Source organism: Lissotriton vulgaris, chromosome 7, assembly GCF_964263255.1.
Source record: "Lissotriton vulgaris chromosome 7, aLisVul1.2, whole genome shotgun sequence".
Taxonomy (NCBI): Eukaryota; Metazoa; Chordata; class Amphibia; order Caudata; family Salamandridae; genus Lissotriton; species Lissotriton vulgaris.
The window spans coordinates 913,732,622-913,753,482 of NC_141695.1; positions in this window are offsets into that span (position 1 = coordinate 913,732,622).

The following is a 20,861-nucleotide window of genomic DNA, read 5'->3' on the forward strand; positions in this document are numbered from 1 at the left end:
TGCCCCTCCCCCGCCCGCCGCTCCGCCCCACCGAAACTCACTCCACGGGCCGTGGCTGTCTGGATATCCTCTTTCTTTGAAGCGGTTCATCATATTGTCAATTTGTATATCCGATTCGGTGGTATTTGACACGATCCTTTTAACTCTATATAGTTGTGATAGTGGTAAGTTATTTTTGAGCGGTATTTGGTGAAAACTTCTATAGTGAAGAAAGTTATTCCGATCTGGTGGTTTTTTAAAAAGAGCAGTTTCAATTCTGTTTTCCTTAATGTACAAAAGGACATCAAGGTACGGAATAGATTTGTTATCAATTTGATGAGTAAATTGTATCCGATCGTTTATTGTATTCAATTGTTCCAGCGCTTGAATCAGTGTAGTTTGTGGGCCTAACCATGATACAAAGATGTCATCTATATAACGTAGAAAGATTTTGGCATATCTTTTCCATGTTTCTTGACTCAGGATGTATTTACATACAAATTTGTTCATAAAGATATTCGCATAGCAAGGTGCTGCTGGATTGCCCAAAGATGTTCCTGTGAGCTGTAAATAGTGTTCGTTCTCCCATTTGTAATAGCTCTGGTATAGAGTGAAGGCTAAAAGTTCCATCCAAAATATTTGAAAGTTGAAATTCAAATTAGAATATAACAGTGTTTCTTCAAATCCCTCTATCTCTAGGTTATGGGGGATAGAGGTGTAGAGTTCTTTTACATCGATGGTACACATCCATGCCTCATCCGTGTCCAGTAGTGTGATCTTTTGGAGTTTGTTTAAAAAATCAGTTGTGTCTTTTACATAGGTTTGAGATGTTGTCACAAAATTCTGTAAATGTACATCCAGAAAGTGGAACATTAAAACCACAACCATCTACAAGCGGGCTTTTTTTAGAGGAAGGACACAAAGACAACGACCATTCATACCATTCAGTTATTATCTTTTGAGTTTATTATTTTATCTCATACTTTTATCCTTTTAATGTTTTCTTCTACAATCACCCTATACTAGGTTCACACCATTACATTTTACACTAACACCAACACTATTTCAACACAAGGGATATTTCATTTAACCACGTTTTGTTTCATCGGTGATTAGTCGCATTACGAGATACACTTAACACAGAGGATTACACCACTCTAAGATGGTGGCTTCATTTCGAGTAACATCACGTGATGCGGAAACACTCCACCTTTTTCAATATCTACTATATTTAAATGCCGTTCATATTGACGTCACTCACAAACTTTGAACTCGTGAATACCGTGGAAGAATCCGATACCAGAACATCGCCACCTTTATAGTCCGGTAAGAAATCTCCGTCTATACCACTGTTTTACCGCTTATTGGGAGACTTGAGACAACGCGTCCAGTTCCCTTTCACCTAGACTAATCCCTTGTTCACGTCTTAGACCCTAAGGCTTTCCGTTTCAATTGCATGCCCAGAGTTACCATGTTTGTTTATTTAGCTCCTTACATCTTTTGTGCACAGTACCATTAACTCAAACACAAGCACTTTTTTTGTTTAAAAACACGGACCAGATTGAAAGTCAACATACCTTTCACGAGTGATTTTTCCCGATTTTACTCACTAACAGCACTCATGGATATTTCACGAACATTGACCATAATTAGTAAAGCAACAACTATTATTTATTTAGTACCCTCATTGATTCATGTGTATTATTTTTATCAGATTCCCCTGATGAAGTGCCATGATGGCACAAAATGCATTGGGAAAAATTGAATAAATGTGTAACTATGATGTCTGGAAATATTCCTTTGAAGAATGATATGTGATTTACAACATATACGAACAAATTAATAAAATTAGAAGAAAGAAGAACACCTACTTTTTGTTTACCTTTGGATTATTCAAGTTGTTTTCAAAAAAACTTTATTGATTTAAATCGCGAGACAGCGACATTTAGAGTGTGCCCAGAGGGTCAAACACTATTATTAGAGTTTGCATCTTGTTTAATAACTACTTTAACATATCCTTTTACACAGGACGCCACAAAGCACAAAACTCAATAAACTTTCCCAACTAACATGGGCATATAATGTTTAAAATACATGCATCTGAATATATAATAAGAAATGCATAAACAGGACGAGAAAAATGCTTTAAACTGTTGCATACATTATCTATGGTTTGACAAAGCATTGCAAGAACAACATCATATTCAGCAAGTATCTGAAAAATAGGAAAAGTGCAGTATTTCAGAAAGCCATTAAAATGAAATGAGCCTTACATAACAAAGCTGATACTAAGTATACTTGATTCACTAGCTGAATCATACAGAACTGAGGTTAAGCAAATGTACTTTTTCTCTCTAATGAATGAGAACTTGATAAAAAATATAGAGAATAAGTAAACTCAATGTACGCTTGCCTGAAGAAAGTACATTCAGGCTTTCAAAAACATAGCCACATCAAAAAGTGCACAAGAAGAACAAGGGAAGTACATTACCAGAAGTAAATTCTGTACATATTCACTTTCCTTCATAATAAAAGGGCTAAAATAAAGGTGTACCGTGCTAAGGGCCATAAAGGAGCCATGCTCATTTATGAAATGAACATTATTATAACCATACTAACTCCACTAAGGAACTATGCAAAAAAATTCATATATGGACTAGATGAATCAGTACAGTTCATTGAAGTATTGACATTCACTGTTCAATAACAAAAAGCATTGCTATCCAAAATGCTTATTACATTACCAACCATCAATTATACAACCGATTACTCAACATAACTCCACACAGGATTCATGTTGGATTAGGAATTTATATAGAATAATTGTGCTTTGAATTACTATTTATCAATTGTAGTGATGGAAACAGCACAAGTGTGGTGGTGGCAGCATATTGTTTATTTTATTTTATTTGCAGAGTTTTATATAGCGCTGGCTAGACCCAGAGGTATCAGAGCGCTTTACATGAGGAATCAGCGAATTACAGGTTACAACAGTGTATCAGTTATAGTATAAACATTGGAGAAAAACAGTGATTACACAAAAACAAGAGTTATTAGCGCATAGCATAGCCAGGACACATGTCTGATGGTAAAAGGAAGGTAGAGGGGGGAAAGGTAAAAAGGGGTAAGTAAATCAGATAGTGTCAGGCAGATTGGCAAGGGGAAAGTACTTCAGGTGGACAAAGAAGTCAAAGTGAGAGATAGACTAACCAGCTGGGGACCAACGATCCAAAAAAAAAACATCCAGTATACGGGGAAAGTATACGATGAGAGGAGTGTGGGAGACCTAAGGGGGGGGTTAGACTAGAGGAAAAATGTCAGTCAGGCGAACAAGCAGCCGCAGCCGGTAGTGGGAGTACCTGTCGGGCGGTGACATGGGGGTGGGAGGGGCAGGGTCTTGGGTAGTAATGTATGGATTACGGACCTTAACAGGTAGGTAAACATATAAATTAAAAAAAGGAATTTTGTTGCGCGCACTGCATCGCATTTGGTGATGCAGTGCACCCAACGAAATTCGGCTGCGAACAAGGAGTAGTCCAGCAGCAATGAGGATAGGTAAAAAAAGCCAAGATAAGAGAATCCGCTGGAGCCGAAAGGATTATCAAAAAAAATGCTGGGATATTCAAAGATCAATCAAAAAACCATAAAGGTAGCTGACTAAAACGGCTCCATGCGGATATGAAAAGGGGAGACAGCCACAGGATCACGGCGGGAAGAGGTAGGGGAGGGAAGGAAAAACACAAAGGAGGGAAGGAAAAACACAATGGGGAGACGAGAAAAAACAATGTCAAACGCCCGGCTGGGTAGGTGACAGCCAAGAGGGTGAACCAGAGACAGACTCCTCTATAGCTGCCTGAAAAGCTCCACCGGCCATGTTGATCGAGCTCCGCGGCAAGTACAACATTCAAGTTTTCCACCTAGGGGGCAACGTCATAGTTCCATCTGCAGCATAAGTCCCTGTGATATTCTGAAGCGCCGCCCACCACACCCTCCAGCTTGCCCTGATAGTGCACATGACATGCCACTACATTATCTACTTTGATGACTCAGATTCTGGAGGACTAGTTAAAAGATTCCTAACAGAACATCATGTGGCTGCTGTGCTGTAAGATTATCAACATGAAACTTTTTCAAATGCTCCGGGGTGTGTAATTGGCAGTGACAGGAAGATCTGGTATCGATATCTCAGTGCTTGTTTCTTGCATTCTTTTTTTGTCCAGTTTCCCTTTTTTTGCCCTTTGCAGAAAGCACAGAGCTTGTTGTGTAGCATTTTAGAATCCAAGCATAAGTTACTGATTCATGCCCTTATATAGGTATAATTCACATTACCCTTATATTGGCATAGAAATCATTCCCATATTTAGACAAAACCCATGCAGTCCAAATACAGGCATGGCTACTTCCACTTGTTCAAAAAAGCCACAACGATTTCTTGGAAAACTCAGCTTCAGCAGTCAGGGACATCCCCTTGCTTGAATATTGATTTGTCCAAGAAATCATTGAGTTTTCAAAGAACTACCATTCCCTTGCGGTTCTTTGATGACGGTATTATGTCTGACTGTACGTCAAACTAGGCACTTTCAAGTATAAATATGCCTACACATGCCCTAGCAAACACACGGTGGTTCGGAGCAACTCGACTATCTACTTGCCCGATGCAACTCGCTACTGCAAGTGCCGAAGGAAGCCGACCCGCCAACTGACGCACTGATCGAGATGCTGTCCTTTTTCTCTCTGAGAATCCAGCTCCAGTGTTTCCAAGCTCCCCTCGCGGGGTGTTGGGAAATCAGGTCCCAAAACAGAGATACCAGACCGCCTTCATTCTAAAACTAAGGTGCAGAGCTGATTAGACCCTAAGAGAAATCTTGGTTAGATTCTTGGCAAAGAAAACTAAACCTATGCTACATCTCACTTACTTCTTCCCACGTACTAGACTTAGGTTAGGTACATTAGGGTAGGCGTATTTTAGAAGCACCAGTTGAGTACTTTTAGCCTTCGTTATTTATGTACGTATTTATCTATGGTTTAGAAACCATACAATGCTTTTACAATATTATTTTATAAAACTCTTCTTACTGTACGCATTATACTTTATTACGATTGTAGCAGTTCATTTTACTTGCTTGAGAAAGAAGACTGTTCAATAACCCCTTTTATTGAAAACGCCTGTCTCTCTATTTCTCTACACCTCTGATGAAATGAAGCATGCACGATTGACTGAGTAAAATATCTATCTATTGTTTCCACGACTCTGAAGATCAGTTTTATTTTTGGGGAAACAAAGTTTTCATGTTTATACGGTTGTCAGAAACTAATCTCCTCTTGTGTATTCGAGAAAGTTTCTAGTGACCTCTGAGCTAGCTGGCACTCACAATTAAGTCTAATATATTCGATAGAGACCTAGTCGACCTAAGTCCTACGTCAAATCTATAGGATGTATCATTCCAATGTGCAGAGCCTATTGGGAATATAGGAACTACACTACAAGCTGTTGTCGCTACAAGTCGGTCTTTGTAAAAACAAAGTGAGTGATGGGTTGCTATGCACTCGGCGGCAAAGCTTCCAGGGATGAGGCAAGGACAGCCTTCTTAAGGTCAGGCAGAACAGAAAGTGCATATTGTGTAATGAACAGTATTAGTGACCAGGTCCTTTTTACTCTATATCATTGGAGTGAGGTCTCCAGACTCAGTCACCTTTTTAGGGGTTCCACTGCTGTGTGATTAACTTTCCCCTGGCCTACATCAGGTTGATATTTAAGTGCATGGGTGCTGAAAACATGTGCTGAGTGCATGTAAGCATACAAGAAAGACACTACACAGAGGGTGCAGTGTGGAACAATGTGTACATGGTAAATATGTGTGTGCAGGCAGAGGGTGGTTAAAGAGACACACTCTAATGCAGTAAAGAGAGACAGTAGTAATGAATCACTTGAATCACATACAACAGTGAGGGAAGAGGAAAGACTCCTACATTAACCTCCACTACAAATATCTAAACACACAAAAAAGAGTTAGGAGTATTTGCAATCACGCTGTTATGTTAGGTGGCACGCATTGTTTGTTTAAAAACTGCCTTCACCCACATATTTGTGGCATACTTCATCATAGGGCTTGCTACACAACACTCATGCGCAGACCAATGCCTGGGGTGGAGCAAAAGGGAGGGGGAAGGCAATACAAACATAACATTATAGGGATAGAATAAGAAATATAAGTGCAGAATGTTGAATTGAAAACTGGTTCAGGAATATCCACCTAAATACTTTATTCCCAGACTCCCCGTTCAGGAATAAAAAGAATATAGGATGGTGGTAACAGGCATATTTAGTAACCCTTCACCTCTCCTAACTGCATATCTGTCAACATGTTTCAGCCGGTTTCAATGTAGCCCTTAATGGGTCTTTACAGCTTTCATAAGGATATGATCCCCTTTATATTACCCTCCTTTTCAACCTTACTTTAGTAGGTTGAGCATAGACCCATTCCGGTTTAGAACTTCTTAGACACACTGCAGTAGTACCGAGTTTCACAGATGTTGAAGCTTGAAAAAGCGCTGAAGTGATGGCAGCTCCCTGTAGTCAAACCTTCATCAAGGTGAGGCCTAGTACTTCTCTCCGCGCACCCCTTCCTTTTGTTCCAACCCATGCATTGGTCTGCACGGGGGCGTAGTGTAGCATGCCCTATGATGAAGCAAGCCACAAATGTGTGGGTGAGGGTAGTTTTTAAACAAATAAAACGTGTCACTGAACATAATAGCGTGATTGCAAAAAGTCCTACCTCTTTTTTGTGTGTTTAGAAACTGTAGTATTGAACAGTGTGCACAGATCTACTGCATGTGCTGCATGTGGAAATGCTGGTGGTAGCATGGTACAAGGACAAAACAATACTAGAGAGTGAAGTATCCTCTGAATGTATGCTGAGTGCAGAAGTACCTGCACTGGTGCATTACAAGGAAGACCATGGGCTCCATATTGGGAAGCACAGGCCTGCCTAGATGAAAACATGAGGAGTAGAGGAATCTCCCCCAGACAGAATTGTATATTGCTGCATTCCTGCATGCTGGGTGGGACAAGCACTGTGTGAGGGCGAGCTAGGCTCTGCCTGTGAATTTCAAAAAGCTCTTTGATACAGTGATATATCACAAGGAAATGGCCTTGACACATCTCAGGAAGAGGAAGATGGGTTTGATAAAAGAATCATAAAGGGTAGGGCTGAGGGCCCAGGATTAACCTTTGATGCACATATCACTGGGGCTGAAATCCTGTTGTAAACTCTGGTCACTCCCACGAATCTTGTTGGGAGTTAATCAGCTTCAGAGTCCTGCCTGCTCTGACAGACATCCTGTCATGCAGCCCCACCTGCAGCCTTGCTCACAGTCCCACCTACAGCTTTGCATACAAGCCCTGGTTGCCAACACGTCAGCAGGCAATGTCAGCGCTTAGGGCACTTAAAAGGGGGTGGTCTACGAAAGGGAAAACGCGCTTTGTGTTCTGTCACAGATCCCTACTTAGCTTCCCTCATTTCCCTGTAATTTACCCAGCACTTACCTGCAGTTCTAGTAATGCGTCGGAGAACAGGAATGTCCTTGCCGTTTCTTCTTGACGACTTCCCATGTTCTTCTCTTCTAGGGATCAGCACTTCTTCCGGGGGCATGCTGCGATATTGATGTTCCCTCGCCAGCTGCCTCGTTTCTATGCATTTCCTTCTGGTCATGCTGCCTTTCCTGTTTCTGCATGGGAGGAACAGAGAGAATTTATTTTAAAGAATCCTAGCCTCCAGCCTATGGTGGGATTAAATATACCTAAGCATCCAGAAATTATACTTATCTGATTAGCTAGTTCTCTACCATGATTGACTGCTGCATTTTCTCTTATGCTGTGAAATATGAGAATGGAATCAGTTATTTATTTTTGAATTACTTGATTATCCTATCCTGTCCCAGCACCATTTTGTGCAAAATTTTCTTTCTTTTTATCCTGTCTAGGAAAATACTTATTTTTTTCCCCCTAGATGTTTAGGATAGTACTTGTTTTTTCTTGGGTCTAGTAAATCCAGATGGTGGTCTCCGTTGAGGTTAGATTTGTTCACGCTTGTCATGATTGAATGCCTAATTATGCAGTCCTAATGTTAATATGTTCATTTCTACCTTTTTTCGACACACCAGTATTAGCCATAGGTCCTACTTGTCTATATCTTCATTTGTGATAGAAGAGAGATGTCCGTGAGGTATCTTTCCTACATTTAAACACGTTGGTAATAATATTACTAACGTTCAAAGGGACGTTACTTACCTCCTGTTATTTTATTTTTACCTACTAGGAAATTCAACCCATAGGAACATCACACCAGACGTGCCATCGAGTTCTACTCCTTCTCCCTTTCTTTGTTTTGTTCCACCTCTTCTCCCCATCTCCTCTTTGGCTTTAACTTTGTTGGGCTGAAGTAGTGGGTAAGGGAAGTTGGAATTCAGCATCTGTTTTCCATAGTAAAGAAGCAGAACCCGAACATAAAACTTCAAAGGTCCAGACCATAAATCACATTTTGTGTCTGGAAAAGAACTTTAAGTAGGGTAGTCAGAGAATCCATATTTTGTCGTCTGCCTAGCAGTCAGCCGGGCTGAATGAGAAGGGTAAGCTCTGGAAGGGTTCTGCCAGTACCCAGGACTAGCCTAGTCCTAATCCTCACCCTGTTGGGTCAGGGAACATCACCCAGGGAAACCAACACCACCTGCCCTAGAGACTGGGGCACTAGTAACTGCCTGCTTGCCGAGACCATTGTACCCATGAGGAAAGGGAGCATGTTAGATGGAGCAAGATACAGAGAGGTGCACAGACGTGTGGACCTCCTAAGCAAGCTGTACCACACTGATTGGGCTGTTGCCCATGTGCCACGTTGTGGCAAGAAACTGTCGCAACAATAGGTGTGTGGCAGGAGCAGGGCAACTCCAATATTCAGGATGTCTGTAAGCGTGGCTCAGGAGAGAGAAAGTTGGCACCTGCCAGGAGCTGCATGTGTGAAGATTCAGGCATCATGAATACAATTTTGATGCTGCATTCCAGTGACAATAGCTAGAAATGTTTTCATGTGTTTTCAGAAAATACCTTGGGGTTAGAATGGTTAGAATTTTCTATACAACCACAAATATAAGTTGAGCAGAGTGGAATTTCTCTGGAGAAAATTGCTCTCCTTAATCTTGAGTGAGCAACTATTCCCACACCGAGATTTACTGAGTGCAGGAAGAAGGGACACAATTTTACCAGCCAGAAAATTCAGCCAGTAAACTAGTCATGGGAAAGTGCTGCATTGCAGACCGGACCCATTCCCTGGCCTCTGTCTCACCTCCAGAAAAGGAACAGAAAAGCATATAATGCTCCCCCTGCCAGCATGCCAACATTCTCTTCCTTCACACTCCCCACAACCTGCCTCATACACATTTTACACCTCCTTAAAGGAGATGTAAATGTGTATGTTCAACCCAACTGCCAGTATTTCTGGTTCTGAAGTTGTTCTCTATTCTGAGGGTTTTAACCAGTGCTTAATTTGAGCTGGTGGTTGCAGGTTGGGCCCTGCAGCACTAATTATTTAGACTGTAACTTATTTATCCTTATCAGACTTTGACCCAGAGCAAGAAAGGGGAAAAATACACAAGGAGGAAAGAAGAAGGAAGAGAATAACTGTATCAAAAGGAGAAAGCAAGAACCTGAATGAGTGAGATAAAGGGGCAGTGAGTATCTGTTCGTGGATTGGAGCAACATGGGGTGGAACTAAGACTATGCAGACTCTATATTTGGTACCCTGGCCTTCAATAACGCTGGCCATGGTTTTCCGAGCAAGACTTTTTGCCCCAGCATTCATTCTTTTACAAATTATGGGGTCGATTAGGATCGCGGACGGACTTGAGTCCGTCCGCGACCCCAGAGTAGGAGGGAACGTCCGCATGGGCTGCGGCGTTCCCTCCGTGTAGATTAGGATGTGACCGCCAGGGTGGCGGTCACATCCTCTATTTTTAACATTGCGGTGGGTGCAGCTTCAAGCTGCACCCGCCGCAAAGTTAAAAATGCATGCACCGCATTTGCGTGCACAAAGCGGCAGGTACCGCGCGGTGCCTGCTGCTTTGTTCACACAAATGCAGGGGGGTACCATAGGTACCCCCCATGTGCACCCCCCACCCTCCAGGGGGCCCGCAACGGGCCCCCGAAGTGAAGGTCCGTATGCTTTTCCACGGCAGAGAAGCCGCCACGGAAAAGCATACATTCTACAACATCCTAATATGGCTGGCGGTGTCTGATAGACACCGCCAGTCATGTTAAAGCTATTCCACCGCGGTCGGAAGGCGCCCGCGGCGGAAAAGCTGCAGACAGATTTCAAGACCCACCACCATCCTAATATGGCGGTGGGTCTTTTGTGGCTCAGCAGCGGTTTTCCCGCATCCTCCTGGCTGGCGGTGGCTTCCGCCGCCCCGGAGGATGTGGGAAAACCGTGATCCTAATCTACCCCTAAGTACTAGATTTAACTCATAAATCCAGCAATTATCTATGTAGAAATTCAAGTTAGTAGCTATAATTCTGGCTGCACACAATTTTTTATTGCATATTATAATCTGGACCAAAATTTGGTAAATGGGTGTGAGTTTTCTAGCTTTTTCTGGAGGATTTTACTTTAGTTTTTAATTTCAAGGGCCATACGATTCTTGCTGGTGGTGCTGTCTTATAGTCACACATTCTTCAAAGATCGAGCACTGTGGGATTACCTTAGTACTTTGTATGCAGAGGGCTGGAGGAAAATTCTCCAGAAAAAGATCAAGACAGGTGAGAGCATTAGGCCTCACGAATGTGCATGGTGTGTGCAGGAGAGAGCAGGGATATACGAAGGCTCCAGACCCGATCGGATTCTTGGAGTGGCCTGAAACATGCTGGCAAGAAGGGTATAATTGAACAACTATATTCAATAGAATCCTAAAAATTCACGATTTTACAAATACCCCAGGTACTCTCAAAATGAAGAAGAATTTTAGGGTATACCTAGAGGTATTTTTAACAAATCACTCTTCTGGATCCCTACAAGTCCAGCTTGACTTTATCCAAGAACTCCCATTCCATTTATGGTTGAGTCCACCCTTGTGGTACCATCTTACCAAGGTGTGGATAGGCGCCGATGATGAAGCATGTCACGATAAGTGAGTGAGGCCTCTATTCCAATATCTCTGGATATCCCAACACCTTTGGATACAGCAGAGGTGAATACCATCATCCTGATAAGAAGGGAATCTTTTTTCTTCCCCATTTAGAATTCTTATCAATCAGTAGCTATTGTGTGAGAGTATCGACAGTGGGAGAGTGCAACTGTTTCAATTGTTCCTCGCTCTCCATTGTGATAACATTGCACCAACCTCACCAGCCTTTAAGAGATACTGGTTTCTTACGGCCCTCAGAAAAAAAGCTAATTTATTAAGTAAATCCAGATGTAGTCAGAAATTAGAAATATAAGAACTATTTGCCAGCTATATTGTTTTGACTAAATACAGACCCAAAGACACACTTGAGGTGTTATTGAGAGCTGGACTGAGTTTTCAGTGGAGATGTCAAGCGCTGAAATCAGTTTACTGGCTGGTAACTCCACTTCAAAGTCCGGCCATTACAAGTTGTTTTTAAAAAAAATGGAACAACTGCTTGCAACTGGATTCATCTGGTGCTTTCCTGAGCACTTTGTCACCATTTTGTTGAAAAAAATGTGACATTTACTGCCTGCTCCAAGCAGGTGGCAAATGTCAGCATAGCTGCTGGTGAAGAGTTGGGTGCTGAATGGGGTTTGAGTGTTGCACATGCATGTGCCTATCTGGGGAAAGCATTACTTATTCTCCTCCATCTGCAACAGTCAGTGGGTGGAGCTGAGCAATGCAGCTGTTACCATGGAAATCTCTCAAAGATTTCCACAAAAGATACCACTTTGACCGTACGCAGATCTCTGATAGTTCTGCGCCTTTCTCGACAAATCGGTCTTTGCAACCATTTTCGAGTGGAGCATTACATGTCAAAAGATATCAATAATTACATTTGATGTTCAGTCAATAAAGAGAGAGTTGGTGAAGTTTTAAACGTTTATTTTCTCATTTCTGTAGATTAGTCTGGTATTTTTCTCCTTTATTTAAATTAGTGGAAAGTCGGCTACAGAAAAAATAATAGATCAAATTGATTAGAACAAGCCTAGGAAAAGAATTAGTGTGTTCCATTCTGACTATCGTCCTTATTCTAAACTAAAAGGCCTATTCTACACTAACAAGAACCTATAAAGAGTTCTTTCTGGAGAAGACAAAGTAGATTTTGGAGCCGATTCAAACAGCTAAGAGGAAGAACGAAATCCCCAAAAATGGTTGTTCTGGAGACTGAGCTTTCTCCTAACAATTGCAGTAGCAACAATCTATAAAGAGAGAGAGAGAAAGAAGGAATCACAGCAGTGCAAAGGGGCATGGCAGGGTAGGGATGCATGGAAATAGTCTTGGGTCTCTCTAGCTAGGAACACATACTAAATGGAAAGCAGATAAACATGTTGAAAAAAACAGGTGAATGTCATTATCGTCATCCTATGGTAAGAAGTGTTCCAATGATTCGTCGTCTTCGCCCTCAGGTCCCACGGTAAACGTCCACGCCAGCATGAAGTCAGTTAGAAACGGTTACAATTATTACAAAAAGTTACATCTAAGAAGGTTTTCATGAGATCCTTGTGCAAGCCTACTCTGTTAGCTGTCTTGTTTCTCACTGTTTAACAATAAGCTAATCTATCAAATGAAACATTCAAATTCTGATATGTGCTGGTTAGATCAAGTAATGCAAGATATAGCAAGCATTTTCTTTTCACGAATACACCTGTCCATTATGTATATGTGGCAAAGAAAACAATCCAAATACAGTGAAGTCATATGGTGCTAGAAAAGAAGGAATACAGGGGCATATTATCAAGGGGGTTTATCTCCGCTTTTTTGGCTTTAAAAGCCAAGAAAGCGGAGATAAAATTATCTCCCTATTACCTAGCTGTCGCTAACACCAGTTAGCGACAGCTATTAGGAGATAGCGACCATCTTGGGCCCCACTTTGCATGTCAGTGATATTTATCACTAATGACATGCAAAGTGGGCGTGCCAAGATGTTGGCGACTGGAAACAGTCACTAACATCGCTATCGGCTATTACCAACTTTTGGAGATATTTGCGCTAAGCGCGAATATCTCCAAAAGCTAACACCTGTCCTGAGCAGTTCTTAGCCATGTTATCCAATGGGAGGTGGATAACATGGCTAAGAGCATTAGCTCGGTAATGCATGAATATCGCGGACTTTTCGGCAATATTCGTGCATTGAGGCGATTTTTATCGCATTTGCGATAAACCTTGGTAATACCAAGGTTTATTTGTGGTAAAAATCGCCGCAGCTCAGCGGTAAATTTTTGTCTCTAACCAAGCAATAGCGATAATTATCGCTATTGCTTGGTAATATGCCCCACAGTTTTCCAGGACCTAGCGTATTTCACAAAAAGTCAAGCCCTAGAGTTCGATTTTAACATTAAATCACTATTTTATTGAAAGCAGTATTTTCTTAATGGGATAGAGCAGAATAAATTAATAGTGCAACCTAGCAAATGAAGAACAATAGAAATGAAAGCTATCTGCAAATAAAGGCACATTTTTCAAACGTTTAACTTATTATGCATTTTTAGGTTATATATCTAGTGCGTTTCTATATTATTGTGTGGAAAAATTTGCGTAAAGCTTTTCAGTTTTATCAATTTAAGTATCGCTTACCACCATCCCAGTCCCTGCAGCCTCTCAGATGAGCCCATTGTCTGCTGTCCCAGAAAAATCTGGTCTGGAGATTTAAGATGTAATAATTCTGGGCCTTGAAATACTCATAATTGTAAATTGAATTACCTCACCCAGAGTAACCATTCCAGGTAAAATGATTTAACTCACAACGAGGGCTTTGATGAGCACTGAAGGAAACAGAAGAATGGCTGGGAGAGAGGGAGGTCAAGAGAAATAAAGGTACGGGGGTGGAACGAACAGGTGAAAGTAGGAGCAAAGAATGTAGGAGGAAAAGAAAGGAGGACAAAAAAATTGAGCTAAGAGAGAAAAATAAAAAGAGCGAGAAGGAGAATATAAGAAAAAAGAAAGAGAAAGAAAAAGAGAAAGGTGTGCCCCCAAAATATTGGATCAACAAAATTACGGGGACAGAATATTGAAAATAAAATATAGACAGATAAATAAGTCTTGATTTTCTATTCCTAAATCCATATATATGTACCTACATTGTACATATATATTCAAGGTATGTAGATGTCGATCTAGGAATAGCAAAACCATATTTCCCTATATGCATTTATCTTTCTTTATTTTGTCCTTTCATATTCTGTCCTCGATATAAATAAGTCCACGATATTGTTACTGTCAACATTCAATAGTACTTTCAAAAACATATCACAAAGAGAAGGGCAGAAAAGTAACAGAATGCAGGGCGTGGGTGAAAATGAATTTGAGAGCTAGACAATGTGATGAAGAGAAAAGGGGGAGAAAGAGGGAATATTATAAGAGACTTAATGCATCACTTAGTCTGAGGACAGCTTGCAATATGTTCTCAGCTTCAGGTTTTGAATGCTAAGAATGTACACCAAAATGCCCCTGATGGGGACAGAAAGATAGACTGTCTGCTTCAAAATCACTGCTGAGATCTCTGGTGCAGCAAAATCAAATTGTGTGTTTTGTGCTCACCAGAATGCAAGTCTGGAAGTACTGTGGACTGAAATGCTTCATGTGCCCACGGTACAGGCAGTAACAGGACAGGTATCCTCTGAGGGAAATCACGCTCAGAAGCGGGGGCAGCCTGGCCCTGCCGTCATACCATCAAGGGCCTCTCCAGGGGTCAAAGAACGAGCAAGCTAGCCCTCAAAATGGGCACAGCTGGCACCGTGCCAGGTACTGCAGATCCAGTAACAGAGTGACTGGCAGAAATCTGCTTATTTTGTCATTTTAATTAGTCAAGCACATCTTAAAGATTTGGGGGGGCTCGGGCCAAACAGTATTTGGGGACTCCTTTTCGGACCAACTCTGAAATTATTATCCATTTTCAGTTTATTCCTGCCCTCAGCAATTATGTCCTGATCATTGACAATCCTTTTCGTTGGCTCCCAAACCTTTAAGAACACCCCAGTCCTCAGGAGCCCCCCCCCGTCAGTGCAAAGCTTTTGAATATTTATGGGATATTAGAGACCTGGGAGCCCCTATTCATATTATGCAGGGATCCCCGTCATTTTTAGGTCTCGCCTCCCGATGCGCTTGCGCATTCGAGCTAGCGAGAGAAATAGGGGCTTATCCAGAGTTTAACCAAACTGGCGATTTGATGCAGTGCCCATGATAAGCGCGTGCACGCATCAAAGCCATCTGCTTCCCTCCCACAGCTTCCCCCAGCGTGCGCTCTGCCCTCAGGCATTTCTCCTCCCCTAATTATTCATGGCCGGCCGGACGTACTTTCACTTTCACGGCCGCTAGGCCGTGTCTCGCGTTTCTCCTCCCCCCTTCCAGTGTACTTTTGTGCTTTCACTTTGTCTCTGTCTCTCGCGTCTCTCCTCCCCCCAGTGTACTTTTAATCGGGCACCAGTATGCTTGTTTTCGAAGTGTTGATATTTGTTATATCGGGCAGTTCAGCCTCATCTTTTCGCATTACGACACATTGCCATTATAGTGTATTTCTTGAAACTTATGCGCTGTAAAAAAAGCTCACGCTCTAAGGATGCCTGAAGATCAACTCCGCCGTCAGTTTTCAGACTCCATTTGCCCCTTCTCGTCTTTAATTACACTGGTGCTGCTGTCGGCAAGCGTGCTTGAGCACTCACTTTTCTCTTCCCCAATATCTTTTTGGCCGCCTCACATCTTCTCGCATTACGACACATTGCCATTATAGTGTATTTCTTGAAACGTACGCGCTGTAAAACACACTCACGCTCTAAGGATGTCTGAAGATCAACTCCGCCGTCAGTTTTCAGACTCCATTTGCCCCTTTTCGTCTTTAATTACACTGGTGCTGCTGTCGGCAAGCGTGCTTGAGCACTCACCCGTGGTATTTGTTCAGGCGTCTCAGTTCCGCAACTCCATTGTTGCTGGTGCCAGGATTGCGGGTCCGTGCTGCCCTGTCCTTCTCGAGTACAGGGGTGGGCAGAGGTTACTCTTTACTCAATCCAACAATTCTGTTGCAAAGAAACCCATGCCGCTTGCAATGGCGGGCCATGGCGGGGTTGCGAGCCCCTACGTATCCAAACAGTGTTGTCATCCCAAATCAATGAAAACAACACACCGTGGCCATACGATATCCTTATGTGTGATTCTTTATTGCAGTCACTCTACGCATTTCGGAGCGGCTGCTCCTTGAAACCGAGTAATGTGAATGCACAAAAACAAAATGTTTAAATTAATCAAGTGACACACCTCGGTGTCAACAGTGAAGACAGACTTCATAATGGTACAAACTTAACAATCGTAACAGTGGACACAGACGTATTTACAAATAATATTCTGCCATAATACATCGGATACAGATGTCTCAGTTAGTACATTGTTGAGTATTCATTTTGCATGGGGTATTGCAAGTGCGGTATACTGCGGGTCAAATAAGACTAACACGTGCAGTCCTAGTTTCATGCCCATTGCAGACTGCTTGTAATCAATTGACTGCTGTAAAGCTTTAGATCTTGAACAAAAAAATGTATTAGGAACTTGCTAGTTCGCAAGACACGTAATACGTGTGTTAATCATGCCGCCCCCATGGGCTTATATTCACACACCCTCACACACACCCTCACACACTCTCGCACCCCTGACCCTCTCTTACCCTCTCACACTCACTTACCCCCACCCACCCTCTCACCCTCACTTACCCCCTCACCCTCACACACCCTCTCACCCACACACACCCTCTCACCCTCACACACCCTCTCACCCTCACACACCCTCACACCCCCTCTCACCCTCATACACCCTCTCACCCCCTCACCCTCACACACCCCACTCTCACATGCCCTCACCCTCACACACCCTCACTCACCCCCTCACCCTCACACACCCTCTCACCCTCACACCCTCACACACCCCACTCTCACACACCCTCACCCTCACACACCCTCACCCTCAAACCCCCTCAACCTCACACCCCTTCATCCTCCCTCACTCACCCTCAAACACCCTCACTCCCCCTAACACCCACTCTCACCCTTACCCCCCTCTCACCCCCTCACCCTCACACCCCCTCTCACCCTCACACACACCCTCACCCTCGCACCCCTGACCCTCTCTCACCCTCTCACCTTCACTAACCCCCACCCACCCTCTCACCCTCACTTACCCCCTCACCCTCACACACCCTCTCACCCTCACACACCCTCTCACCCTCACACACCCTCTCACCCCCTCACCCTCACACACCCTCTCACACCCTCACTCACCCTCTCCCCGTAGCCCTCACACACACTCACTCACCCTCACAGACCCCACTCTAACACACCCTCACCCTAAAACCCACTCAACCTCACACCCCCTCATCCTCCCTCACTCACCTCCAAACACCCTCACTCACCCTTACACCCCCTTTCACCCTTAGACCCCCTCTCACCCTCACACCCCCTCTCACCCTCACACACCCTCTCACCCCCTCACACACCCTCACTCACCCTCACCCCCCTCACCCTCACACACCCTCACTCACCCTCACACCCTCACACACCCCACTCTCACACACCCTCACCCTAAAACCCACTCAACCTCACAACCCCTCATCCTCCCTCACTCACCCTCAAACACCCTCTCTCACCCTTACACCCCCTCTCACCCTTAGACCCCCTCTCACCCTTAGACCCCCTCTCACCCTCACACCTCCTCACCCTCACACACCCTCACACCCCTGACCCTCTCTCACCATCACTTACCCCCACACACCCTCTCATCCTCACTTACCACCTCACCCTCACACACCCTCACTCACCCTCACACCCTCACACACCCCACTCTCACACACCCTCACCCTGAAACCCCCTCAACCTCACACCCCCTCATCCTCACATACCCTCACCGTCACACCCCCACACCCCCTTACATACCCCCTCACCCTTCCTAACCCTCCTTCACACTTACCCTCACAACCCCCACCCTCACACACCCTCATTCACCCTCTCTCACCATCTCACCTTCACACACACTCTCACCCACTCAGCACCACCACATTATCACTCAGCACCACCACAGAACCACTCAGCACCACCACAGCACCACTCAGCACCACCACAGCACCACTCCGCACCACCGCAGCACCACTCAGCACCACCACAACACCACTCAGCACCACTCACCATCACCACATCATCACTCAGCACCACCACAGCATCACTCAGCACCACCACAGCACCACTCACCACCACCACAGCACCACTACAGCACCACTCAGCACCGCTCAGCCCCACCACAGCACCACTCAACACCACCACAGCATCACTCAGCACCACCACAGCATCATTCAGCGCAACCACAGCATCACTCAGCGTAACGACAGCAACACTCAGCGCAACCACAGCATCACTCAGCACCACCACAGCATCAGTGGTTCAAAAATGTTCTTTCAATGTTTCAAGCAGTTTTCAAGCTTACAAGCTTTATTACAAATCACAAAAAGATCTTAATTTTTCACTTCTGTTCTTGGATTTTCTAAACAATAAAAAACACTGAACATAATCTTCACAAAAGTTATTTACAAAACTTAAAGCTATTGACATTACAAATTAAATAAATTATTTAAGTATTAATTATTAAAAAAAATTAAAAGCCATTGTTATTTGTAATATCAATACATCTAAATCACGTAAATACAAAACATGTTGCATTACAAATGCTATAGGTGTCACATTTGCGAAAGTTATAACTATTGGCATTGTAAATGACAAAGCTATAATTTTAGCTATTTTAAAAAACAACACATACATTTTAAAAAAGTCATTTATAAGACCAATAGCTCAAACTTTCCTAATGCGAGACCTATTGCATTGTAAATGTGTAAATATATTTGAGCTTATATAGCGCACAGCTACCCACAAAGGGTTTCCCGGCGCTTGCTTAGGGAACCCGTCCTGGTATTCCCCTGTGAGATAACCCCAACAGGGTATCCACAAGGTGAAAACCAGGCATCCCGCCGCGAGGGGCCGTTGTGGAGATTAAGCAAGCTATTGCCCAGAGTCGCAGAGTGTGAACCCGTGAGTTGAGAAGGCACCGGAGCGAGAATTATCGAGTCCGTGGAATTTTTGAGCCCAAGACCCGCCGAGGCGGGGAATTGAACCCTGGTCCAGGGCCAATCTCAGCTTCCGGGTCTGCCGCCTCTAACCCCTCTGAGCCACACTTCTCCACTTTTCCAATGCTTGTTTGTGTTAAGCCACTGCCTGGGACAGTCTTGAAAGTTTAATGATGGAGGTCCTAGAAACGTGGGGGTCCAGGGCCAGAGCTCACTTTGTGCAAGCCTTAAAACTTTTCTGTACTTAGAATATCTACAAAAGTATTTTCGCTGCATTAGAGCGCGTTCAGGCAAGGTGCACAAGTTTTTGAGAAGGAGTCAAAGATGTAGTCATGTGCCCATTAGCCACTGAGTCTACCACAAGCTTTTGGTGGGGCGCGGGTATAGGAGTGCAAAGTTTCACCAGCTCTCTAGAGGGTTTTGGGAAGTTTTTCATTTGCGTCCTTTGCGTGGGCGGAAAGTTTCCTTGGTTTCTTTTCATCCTTTTCCGTAGCGGCCCATGCAGGTAAGAGTGGTGAGGCGGGAGGGGGGTGGATTGGGGAGGATTCAACATACGATGACGAGGGAAACAAATAAAAAATAGAAGAAAACTTGGGAGCATGTTAGCAAGAACCTGGTTAAAATTATCGCTGTTTTAGCGGCAAGAAACTGCCGCTTAAGTGGCGATAATGGGCTTGCTAATATGCGTTATAGAATTCCAATAGAAGCCCAGGTTAGATGTGCAGGACATCTAACCTGGGCTTCTATTGGAATTCTATAACGCATATTAGCAAGCCCATTATCGCCGTTTTAGCGGCAGTTTCTTGCCGCTAAAACGATGATAATTTTAACGAGGTTCTTGCTAATATGACCCAACGTTTTTTTTATTTTTTTATATTAGTTTCCCACATTGTATTACACTGATTCCCTTCACCCCTCCTCCCCCCTCTCCTTTTCACCCCACCCCCACCCCCACCCCCCTCCCCTCCTGTCACCGCTCTTACCTGCACAGGCCGTGCTTATCCTTATGCTTTTTTTCCTTCACATCATGGGATAATATTCACTCTTAAAAGCTTCGCCAAGTCAAAAGCAACCCACGGAGTGTGATTAGCTTTACTTGGAAATTTGCTTCATAATTCCATCCTGATAAATGTGTGCAGAACAATTCTCTGCACGTTCATAATCTGCAGAGTTTTTCAAATGAACGGTGGCATTGCGCACGGAAAAGTAATTTTCGGTTGTTAAGTGCATCTTCTGCAGGATATAGGCATCATAAATTCGAATTATTTTTAAGTCGACTCCCGGAAGTGAAAAACTTTCAACTACCTCATGCAGCTTAGGCCTCAGCGTCATGCCTTCATCACAGCGAGTTGTGGCCGTTCCCCAAATGAGATAGTGGACAGTGACACCCTGAAATGAAGACGGCCCTCAAGATGTGGATAATGTGGTTGTAGAGACCTGAACTTCCCAGTAATGACTGGTGATCTTTGAAAGTGGTGTGACACAAATACTAGAATTTCAGCGAGCGAAGTGAGTTTGACTTCTTTGAAGGAAATTCAGGCGATTAGACCCAAGTAAAATATTTTCATGGGATGAA